Below are 9,768 nucleotides of genomic sequence, written 5' to 3'. Positions count from 1 at the left end.
CTTCTCTGATTCCTATTGCACACAGTTAAGATTACTGGGAATGTTTAAACCAAGATTTAAACCAACCAACCAACCAACCAACCAACCAACCAATCAATCACATATTCTATAAATAAATGATCCTTTTTTTCAACAATCTGTTTCTCCAATCTTTCTATTTAATCATCACATTAATAGCCACATTTTTGAAGTGTAGTTTGCACTTAATTGCAAAGGAAACCTTTTTCAACAAACCTATGCTGGCTTCCACTACAAGATAAAAACAGTCTGGGTGAGCTGAGTTTCTAGTGCTTAGATGGAGTTTTCTTCACTGTTTTACAGTTGTGATTAAAGTCTCCTTCAAATCAAGCTTGACTTCTCATTTATAGCCCTCGAAATTTAAAGCAGCCCGTTATCCAAGGTTTAATCAAACTCTATTTAGCTTCTGAGATCAGTCATTAAATTTGATGCTTCTATCTGTAATTACTGTATAGTTTCCAAGGTGTTATAAATTACTTTGATTTGTTCCAGAATCATCCTTAGTATTATTCAGATTAACTGATCTGTAGCACCCCAGATGGTGATCTGGCACTTACCGTTTCAGGATTTCTAAAAGAAAAAGAATAATTTGTCATACTACTGTGCTTCCCCCAAAATAAGACCCATCCAAAACAAGCCCTACGCAGATTTTTTGGGGTGGGGCTAATATAAGCCCTAGACAGAAAATAAGCCTTGGGAGATGAGCGTGGCCAGCATGAGGCAGCAAGCATGCCGGGGCCAATGGGGGCTGGCAGCAGTCACAGCCCACAGGCCCCTTGGCACAGTGCAAATACCGATAAGTCCGAGTGTGCAGGCAGAGGCGGGGTGGGTGGGGAAGACAGGTGATCTGGACATGCTGCGCAGCTGCTTGACTCACATGGGACTTGCACTGTGGTGCTGGCAGCAGGCGGAGGCATGGGGGATGGGGAAGGCAGGTGATCCTGACATCCTGGGTTGGTGCTTGTTCGGCGCAGCCATAGGCAAGCCAAAAGACGGTGGGACATAGTGGGTGGAGCTTGGGATTACCTGTGCCTCTTCCTGGCTCTGCTGCACACTTTTTACCCACAGAGAGACAAAGCTTTGTCTGCTTGCAAAGGCAATGCTTTGAAACAAAGCTAATTACTCCGTTTCAAACCGTCCCTTTGCAAGCACACAAAATGGAATGTGGGTATGGGGTGTTTGGGAATGGAGCAAATCGTCTGTTTCCAAACACCCCATAGGAGACCAAACACTTTTCGCCCAGACGGAGAAATGATGGAGACTCAAAGGTTCGTGTGCTTGCAAAGGGGACAGTTTGAAATGGAACAGTTAGCTACATTTCAAAGCTTTCCCTTTGCAAGCAAATGAAGCTTCATCTCCCTCTGGGCGAAAAGTGTTTGAGCAGGTACCACCGGCCCCGCCCTTTTCATCCCACTATCTGCTTGCCCATGGCCTTGATTGGGGCCAAGCTCTCGGCATGTCCCAGGCTCCACCTGCCCTGCCAGAGGGGCGAAGAGCCCCCACGAGGCTAGCAGCAGCATGGACAGCCATTTGGTGGCCACCATGGCGCCTGTGTGGCTAAGTTTCCCGGCAGCAGTTGGGCCAGGGCAGGTGGAGGCCAGGACATGCCAAGAGTTTGGACCATTGCTGCCCCGGACAAGCAAACAGTGGGACAGAGAGGACAGGGCCAGCAGTAGCTTCAGTCCCATTCCTGTTGGCCCCCACGCTTGCCGACTCCTGCATTTTAAAAAAATAAGACCTCCTGAAAATGAGCACTTGGTTTATTTTCAAACCCAAAAGAAAATAAGACCAGGTCTTATTTTGGGGGATACACAGTACCACTGAATATAAGAAACTTAGAATAAGCAAATGTAGAAAACAGTAGCTTTTAATTACTTTGGAAGCAATATGCTGGTCATTGGAACCAAAGTCCTTTTCTATGGCAAGTGCAAAAACATTACTACAGGAGCTGAATGTCTTAGACTTCATTGGCACTGAGTCCAAGTATGAGGCAGAATTAACCACGAGGATCCCTGCATTAACCATATATAGGTGGAAAATCCTAGCTATTAATATTTGCATTTGTTACATATTTTACAACGAAGATGTTGTAGGCCAAAAACAAAGAAAGACTGCTTCACAGTGAGCAAAGGGCTATTCAGTAAATGTTCAAAATTAATTCTAATTATTTGATATTTTCTATCTAGGATACCTTATTTAAGCAGATAGAAGAAATTTTGCTTTAAAAATAAAACATATTCTGCTGGTACTTTGGCTATTGTCAAAGCTGGTGATATTTGTTTCAGCATCATTCCTAAAATGAGCAAATAGTTTTAAAAGTTCCTTTACATTAATCTGTTCTTTAATGTTTGTTTTAAACTATTACATTAAATATTACACTAGATATGTGCATGCAATAGTATGCTAATTGTTTCAAACTTGAAAAATGCTCATTCTGTCAGAATAAAATTCATATATTATCAGAACAACTTGTGCCATTACTGAGGACAATGGAACTTGAAAAAAAACTGCTTAATTTATTTTTGTTACAAAAATAGGAGGGTACCCCTGCTCAGTGCTTACTAGAGCTAATTAACAAATTAATTGGCCAAGTGCTTTATTGAACAGTCTGTAGACCAGTTTCAAAGCATGCTTAACTATTGTTTCCATTACTATGGAAATTTATTTCAATTAAAAATGACCTTGACAATTTTTTTTTCTTAAATAACAGTACAGATGTGCTAACCTCTCTATTGACAATGTCTCATATAGAGTATCTTGCTTCCATGCCCGAAACACACAAACACAAGATGCATGGGGTTTTTATTTGGGTATGTTCTGAGAATTGTTCTGAGAAGTGGAGATAACTGCAGATGATGGTTGTGGTGGTAGCTGAGAAAAGGCTGGGATCTAGATCTAAGTCATGAGAGGATCAAGGGTGGAAAGACTAGTGAGCTATGCAATGTATATTGGCAGATACTGAGGGCAAAGTGAGAATGTGATTCCCTGGTTGGCCAATGAAATTTCATTGAGTTGCCAAAAAATGCAATCAAGACATATTGTTTCAAAATCACATGAAGTGATAGTGCTTCTTTATGCTGTATTAGTGGGCACACACTTAGAATACTCCATCCAGTTCTGGTCACTATGCAAAGATATTTGGAACCCTAGGAGTGCAGAGAAGAGCAACAAAAACCAGGTGGATGGAGGCTAAAGTGTACATCCGTTTAGTCTAATGAAGAGAAGGACTAGGGAAGATACCATAGCTGTGTTTCAGTACTTGAGGGGCTGCCAGAGACAAGAGCAAAGCATCTGAGTACAGAACAAGAAGCAATTGGTGGAAGAGATCCAACCTAGAACTAAGGAAAATTTTCCCGAGAGTGAGAACAATTAGTGGAACAGCTTACCTCTGGAAATTGTGTGTGCTTCATCACTGGAGACTTTCAAGGAGACTGGGCAGCCATTTTCCGGAATGATATAGGGTCTATTCAAGCAAAGGGCTGGACTATAAGGTCTCTTCCAACCCTATTATTCTATGTGCTATGTATTATTTTTTTTACTGTAAAGAAACTAATCAAAAAGTGATCACATAATCTCTTTGCCTTGATTTATCTGAACCCAGTAATCCATTACAAATCAACCATTCACTCTCCGTTTACACTAATTTGGTCTCATGGCCTGTTAATATACCTAATTACCTATCTCAATATTTTTTGCTGTTCATTGGCTACTCACTTGAAATAATCTGTAGGCGCAGTAACCTAATGACATCTCTTAGAGAATCATCAGCCTTGCTCAAAAAAATCTGTCCAATTGCCTTTTTCCTACAGTTAAACCTTTTTCTAGTCTACTTTAAATTGCAGGTGCTCTCCACTTCATTGGAATCATGTATCTACATAATTATCCCTATGAAATATTTTACTTCTTTAAAAAGCTATTAAGATCTTGAAAGAAAATAACTGTTCTAAATAACTAGGTTCACCTTTGTCTCCCATCTTCATGGGAGAAAACTGACAGTAAATGTGGAATTTTGTTCAAATATTCTTATGATTTACTACACCCAAAAATTAAAAAACCATGGTCAAGCTCTATGCAAATCCTGGAGTTTCACCTTCTAATGCCCTAAAATTCTCAACTGAGCTTCCAAGCTCCTGGGAGAATTTTTAAAATGTATTTTATATTGTGGCTGCCATACTAGCCCATTTTCCAAAAACTGACTTCACTCGATTCATATAGTACAACCCAGGTGACATCAAATTTATCCAGTTTTTTTTATCCACTATTACCAAATTATGCAATGTTTCTATTATTACAAATATTTGGATTGGATCTCTCTTGGAAACATCTTGACCTGTGAGCAAATTAGCTTCCAGTCTGGACATTCATCACAAAGCTCTAGTTTTTGCTAAGAAATGTTATGTTGTATGCTTTTTGTCTTTGTAGATTTGCAATCTTTGATATCCTGGTAAATTACCTGTCACTTCAATTGACCATTTAATTATTGCATCATACTTATCCAAAACAAGTCGAATTGCCTCCTATGACTTAACTGAATCTATTTTTATTAGTGTTAAAACAATGCTGTATTTCCCAATACTTTTATATTGTCATTTTCATACCTTTATATTAACTTCATTAAAGTTTTTGACAAGCCAGAATTCCACTCATATCCCTGCGTATTCAACTTATACTCCAATTCTACTTCCAGCCTTGGAATTTCATAATCATCTCCAATCCAGGGACTAATGAGGCCCAACCCTGTTTAGCACCATCAATTCCATTCTGCTATCTAGCATTTGTCCAAATTCTAAAATCAAGCAAACTATTCCAGAGTTGAATTTTAGAACAATGGTGTGTAATACAAATTGCTTTAAGAACCAGACTTTACCTACAAGTTAACTCTTTTAAGTTACGATTCAAAGTTAAACTGTGTTTAGCAAAGTATATTTCATTAAATCTGAAGTATTAACCCAACCCCTATCAAATTTCATTTATAATTACCAGTAATCAATAAAAGGCTCCCATGAAAGGGTATCATCTGAAAGATTTTGAATTTCTCTACATATCATTTTGAAGGGGGGAAATGTTTTTTAACAGGCATCACTTTCTTTTGGGGAATTAAAATTACACTCCCAAATCTGTTCATATTAGGATAATTGGCTCAAAGTACTGACAGCAATCTGACAGGATCCATAAGGAGTATATCTTCTCTTGCACTACCCCATCAACATCCATGTGGCCTACTATTTACCGTTTCTGAAAACCTGGGTTTTCTCCCAGATCTTTGGTCAGGCTGGATGTTCTTCCCGGTTTCAAAAGTTAACCCGATTGTTTTCTGTTCTGAAGGTACTTTTTTCTGTTTTATAGATAAATGAGCATCTTTATGGAGTTTTGTGACCTTCTAAATTTAATAATTCACTTTTCCTCAGATGAGTAATTTTTCTAGTGTACCATTTCTAATTTTCATGCATCATGGAATAAGGAATCATAACCCTATGTACTAATATACTAAGATGCCAATTTCTATCTTACACTTTATTTTAAAAGGACCTAAAGAGATGGCATTATTCACAATGTTTAAATGTTACAAAGATAATGTGAGTGAGAATGCTGTGATGGACCTAGAAAAACAGCTGGGTAGATTACTTCAACTTACTTTTTGGGGCAAGTAATGTATTACTTTAATTTCAGGAAATCACAAAACACAACCTTTTTATTAATATTAAAGCTTGTGATTTATTGAAAATACTTCAAGTTACACAGGGTTGCTTTATATGTTAAAAGCTCATTTTGCCAACAGTGGAAGAAAAAATACTTACAGTATCATTATGCGGTTTAATCAAAATTATTTTAGATGCAAAGAATTACATTGACAACTACACCAGTGCAATTGCTGCTCGCAAACAATTAATTGAGAATGGACCTTAAGTTGTGTGCAGATTCTTGCCCCACCAACCTCAACAGGCCGGGACAAGTGCAATACCACAGATTTAATACAGCATTGCAACCGATCCCAACCTGTGTAGAAAGGGGTACAACTTAGTATACTTTCTTGCCTTTTCACTGCCACAGTCAGTTTTGCATGGATTTGCACAGCAGAGTATCACACAGCTGGATGCAAACCTGCAAAACTAACCAGAGAACAGTGTTTAACAGCCATTAAAAGGAGAAACAGGGAAAAACAGTATAGATATGAAGTTCTTCAGCTAGTAGTACTTTAAGTGCTCCTAATGCAGTAGATTATGAAACACTACCTGCACTATAAGCACTTTAGTGCTACAGGAGCCATTTAGGATCTCTTTTACTGTGGAGGATAGCCTAATTAACACACAATGTAGATATGAAGACAATAACAGGCCACAATCAGTTTTGCATAGATTTGCACAACTACATTCTTCCTGTAGTGCAACTATGCAAAACTAACAGAAGACTGCAAGACACTATTAAAGTTTACTTTCAGTTTTAAGTGACTGGGAGAAAATACAACTTCTTATGCCAGAAGGAGCACTTAGGGCAGTAGATGCTAATCTATTTCACTATCTGCACTAGATGCACCTTAGAACAAAAAGCAGTTAGTGTCGTAGCCACTGTGGAGTAAATTCTCAAATGCTTTGAGGCGCTTGCCAGCATAATGCTACAAGTGCCTTCACTGCAGTAGGTTCTATAAATCACTACCTGCACTGTAAGCACTTTGACATTATTCTAACATGACCAGGATCTTCTTATTTCAAACATTTTTTTCACCTGACAAAAAGAAAATCAAAGTTTCCATTAATTTTCAGTATAAGCAAACAAATACATAAAATTCATCACTCATTGTAAAAAAATATCCGGGCACATCTAACATCTTCAGCAGAAGTATCAAAAGGTTTTATAGATCTAACTAGCAGAGCTTGAATAATTGAACTTGGTATCTAACTATTACATGGTCAAACTATGAGGGTTTTTTGAACTATACTGTCTCATAAAAATATGATCAAAGCTATAGACCAAAATGAATATATGCCCTTTATCAAAACCTATTTATAAACTAGTGCTAAATACTGCAACTTGTATTATTGTAAAATTAATATAAATGTTTATATGCCTAAGCTATTAAGTTTCCACCAGTCTTGATAAGTTATTTTACTCTAGTCTCAACAATAGTATCAAATGTAACTGAACTTTTGTCAACACTTTTTGCTTCTAAATAAGCAATTCTTTCCAGTGAATACGGAAAGATTTCAGATTAACCCATCAATTAAAAATAAATGTCAGGCTCATGAATGCAACACTTAATTCTTTCAAGTAAAAATGAAAGCAGTTTCAGGCACGCTTCTACTTAAAAAGTTAAGGCTAGTGACTAACAGGGAAAGAAGAGATGCCCCCTTATATACTACATTTCTATTTCTTTTTGTACCGATGCTGCCTTCCAAGTGACAGTTTCCCCAAGATGAACTCCCAAGTTTTCTTCACCCAAGTAATTCCAAAAGGATGCAATGAAAACTTACTCCGTGGCTTGAATTTGCAGGGCGAAACATCCAACTGCCGATAAAACCAGTCGACCTTTTGTAAAAGCCTCTCGCGGGAGGGAGGGAAAACCGGGGTTTCTTCCTCCCCCATCCTCCGCCTTTCAACTTCGAAGGCGCCACACCTAACGACAAGAGAAACAAGAAAGTAAGTTATTCACGGCGTTTAAACCAATGGCGAAGGCGGCCCGAGCGACGACCGGCTAACGGGAGGCGATCGCTGGAGCTGGCGGGAAGCAGCCGGGGAAAACACAATGGCGCCCCCCGAGCCGGGCTCGCGGCTTCTCCGGAGCAGCACGTGCTGCGCGACGGACCGGACCAGGCCGGCATGGGCGCCAGGGGGCGCTGCGGCGGCAGGTCAGAAGCACAGCAACCAGAGCAGCGCACTTCGCTTCCTCGCCCCGCTGCCTCTTTCCTCCACCCCCGCCGGCCAGGCCCGAGCTCGTACTTCCTTTCCGCGTCCCAACACACGCCTCTCTCCTCGGGTCGTCTTCGCTCGCCGGGGAGGCCCCTTGCCCCGTCCGCCGACTCCCGCTCAGGCAACCTGCGGCGGCGTCTCCCACATGGCCGAGGCCTAGTGAGGAACAATCGGCCTCAGCACGCGCAGCCGCCGCCATGTCCCGGCCCCGCCCCCCTCGGCAACATGGCGCCGCCGCCGCCGCGGCCCCGCAAACCGCCGGCGACTTCGCACTTACTCTCGCAGCCCCGGCACCCGTGGCTCCCCGCCCGGCAACGAAGACCGGGACCGGGCTGGGGCCGCGGGATGGCGAAACGGTCCGTCGCTCGGCCCGCCGGGCCCAGGAAAGGAAGACTGCCCCCGCCCCTCCCAGAACAAAAGCCCACGCGGAGAGGGCCGGATGACCTCCCGCTTCCCTTTCCCCGGCCCGGCCGGCTCTCAACGCCGCTGGGCCTCACGGGCCGCTCCCTCCCCACCTCACCCCCTCTGGCCCGCTTCCCTTCGCCCGCGTGGAGAGGAAAGCTCGTTCTCCCCGTGCCCCATGTGCCCGCCGCTTTTGTTCTGAGGGAAGTAATCGAAGCCGAGGCCGCCTCCAACTCCCCGCCACAGCGCGGCGGACTTACCTCGGGCCCTGGGCCGCCTCGCCGCCTCCTACCGGCCCGAGCGAAGCGGCGGCGGCGGTTGCCGCGGCCGCCGCGCGGCCTTTTCAAATCTCCCTCATTCCGGCCCCGCCCGCCCCCGTGCGCGCGGCCGACTGCTTCGTCGCGCGGGAGGCGCCGCCGCCGTTCGGCTTGCGCGCGCGCAGGGACGGAGCTCCCTTCGCCGGCCATGCGCCCGGCCAACCGCCACCTCCCCCCCCCCTCCAATCCCTTACACACTCTCTCTCTCTCTTCCCCGGCGCCCGCCGCGGAGCACCCACAGGTCGGCAAGAGCCCGTAAACTCACCCGCAGCCAACCGCCGCCCCCGTCGCCTGCCCCACCCCCTTCTCCCGCTCTTCTTAGAAAGCACGGAAGGGGCGGGAAGCAGGAGGGAGGGGGGAGGAGACCGCGGCGGCAAGGATGATGGCGGCGGCATCAAGAGGAGGGGAGGAAGGGGAAAAAAAACCCATGTGGATTAGGAAAAAAAATGAAGGGCGGCGGCTCCCGCCTCCACGTAAATATCCACACTCCTCTGCCCCGCCCTCATTAGCATAGAAAACAAAGTGCTTTCGAGAGGCCGCGCCGCCCAATCACAGGCGGCCCCGCCCCCCGCAAGCAAACGGCGAGGCCCCGCCCCTTACTACTGCTTGTTCGGAGCGCTACTCTTACGTTCCTTCTCCCGCGCGCGGCGGGAGCCTGATTCATTCCCCCTGGCGCGTCGTCAGCCGCATCTCTTGGCTGGCTCGGGGGATTCTCCTTGACGGGGGTGGGAGGAGGGGGCGGGGCTTTCAGGAGAGCTCGGCCTCGAGGCTGCCCTCGTGCTGCCTCGACGAAAGCGCCGGTTTTGCCCTCCCCCGCTGCGACGCACCCCCTCCCCACCCTCTCCCGCTTTCGACCTCCCCTCTTAAGGCTGAGTGGCCCATAGTCCCTCCGGCTTCCAGTGGGAAGCGTGGGAAAAGGGACTTTTTTTCTCACGCCGGAGAAGGGAGCGTGGCGTCTGGCAAAACACCTCGGTCCGCTGCAAACGACTCCCCTCTATCGTGGAGGAGCCCCGAAAGAGTTTCCGAAGAAAACCGGCTGTGCAAAGCAACCCGCAAACCCGGGAGGAGAGAAGTTTTTTTTCCCCACTCCCACCCCTTCTGCCACGCACGTGTCCCCGACGGAGTC

The 9,768-nt window shown here is 44.8% G+C and overlaps 1 long non-coding RNA gene across 1 annotated transcript; it reads right to left on the bottom strand.

The window, feature by feature from the left end:
- Positions 1-5,707: 5,707 nt before the first annotated feature.
- On the bottom strand, positions 5,708-9,068 carry LOC309389933. The gene is made up of 4 exons (XR_014175033.1): positions 8,908-9,068; positions 7,954-8,079; positions 7,488-7,630; positions 5,708-6,741 (listed from the first exon to the last, which is right to left on the bottom strand). It is a non-coding gene; the product is annotated as an uncharacterized lncRNA (long non-coding RNA).
- Between the last annotated feature and the right edge of the window lie 700 nt (positions 9,069-9,768).

This window comes from Natrix helvetica, assembly GCF_964273705.1.
Source record: "Natrix helvetica genome assembly, chromosome: 3".
Lineage (NCBI taxonomy): Eukaryota > Metazoa > Chordata > Lepidosauria > Squamata > Natricidae > Natrix > Natrix helvetica.
The sequence above is the reverse complement of the archived record's forward strand: the minus strand, read 5'-3'. Positions and strand labels throughout refer to the sequence as shown.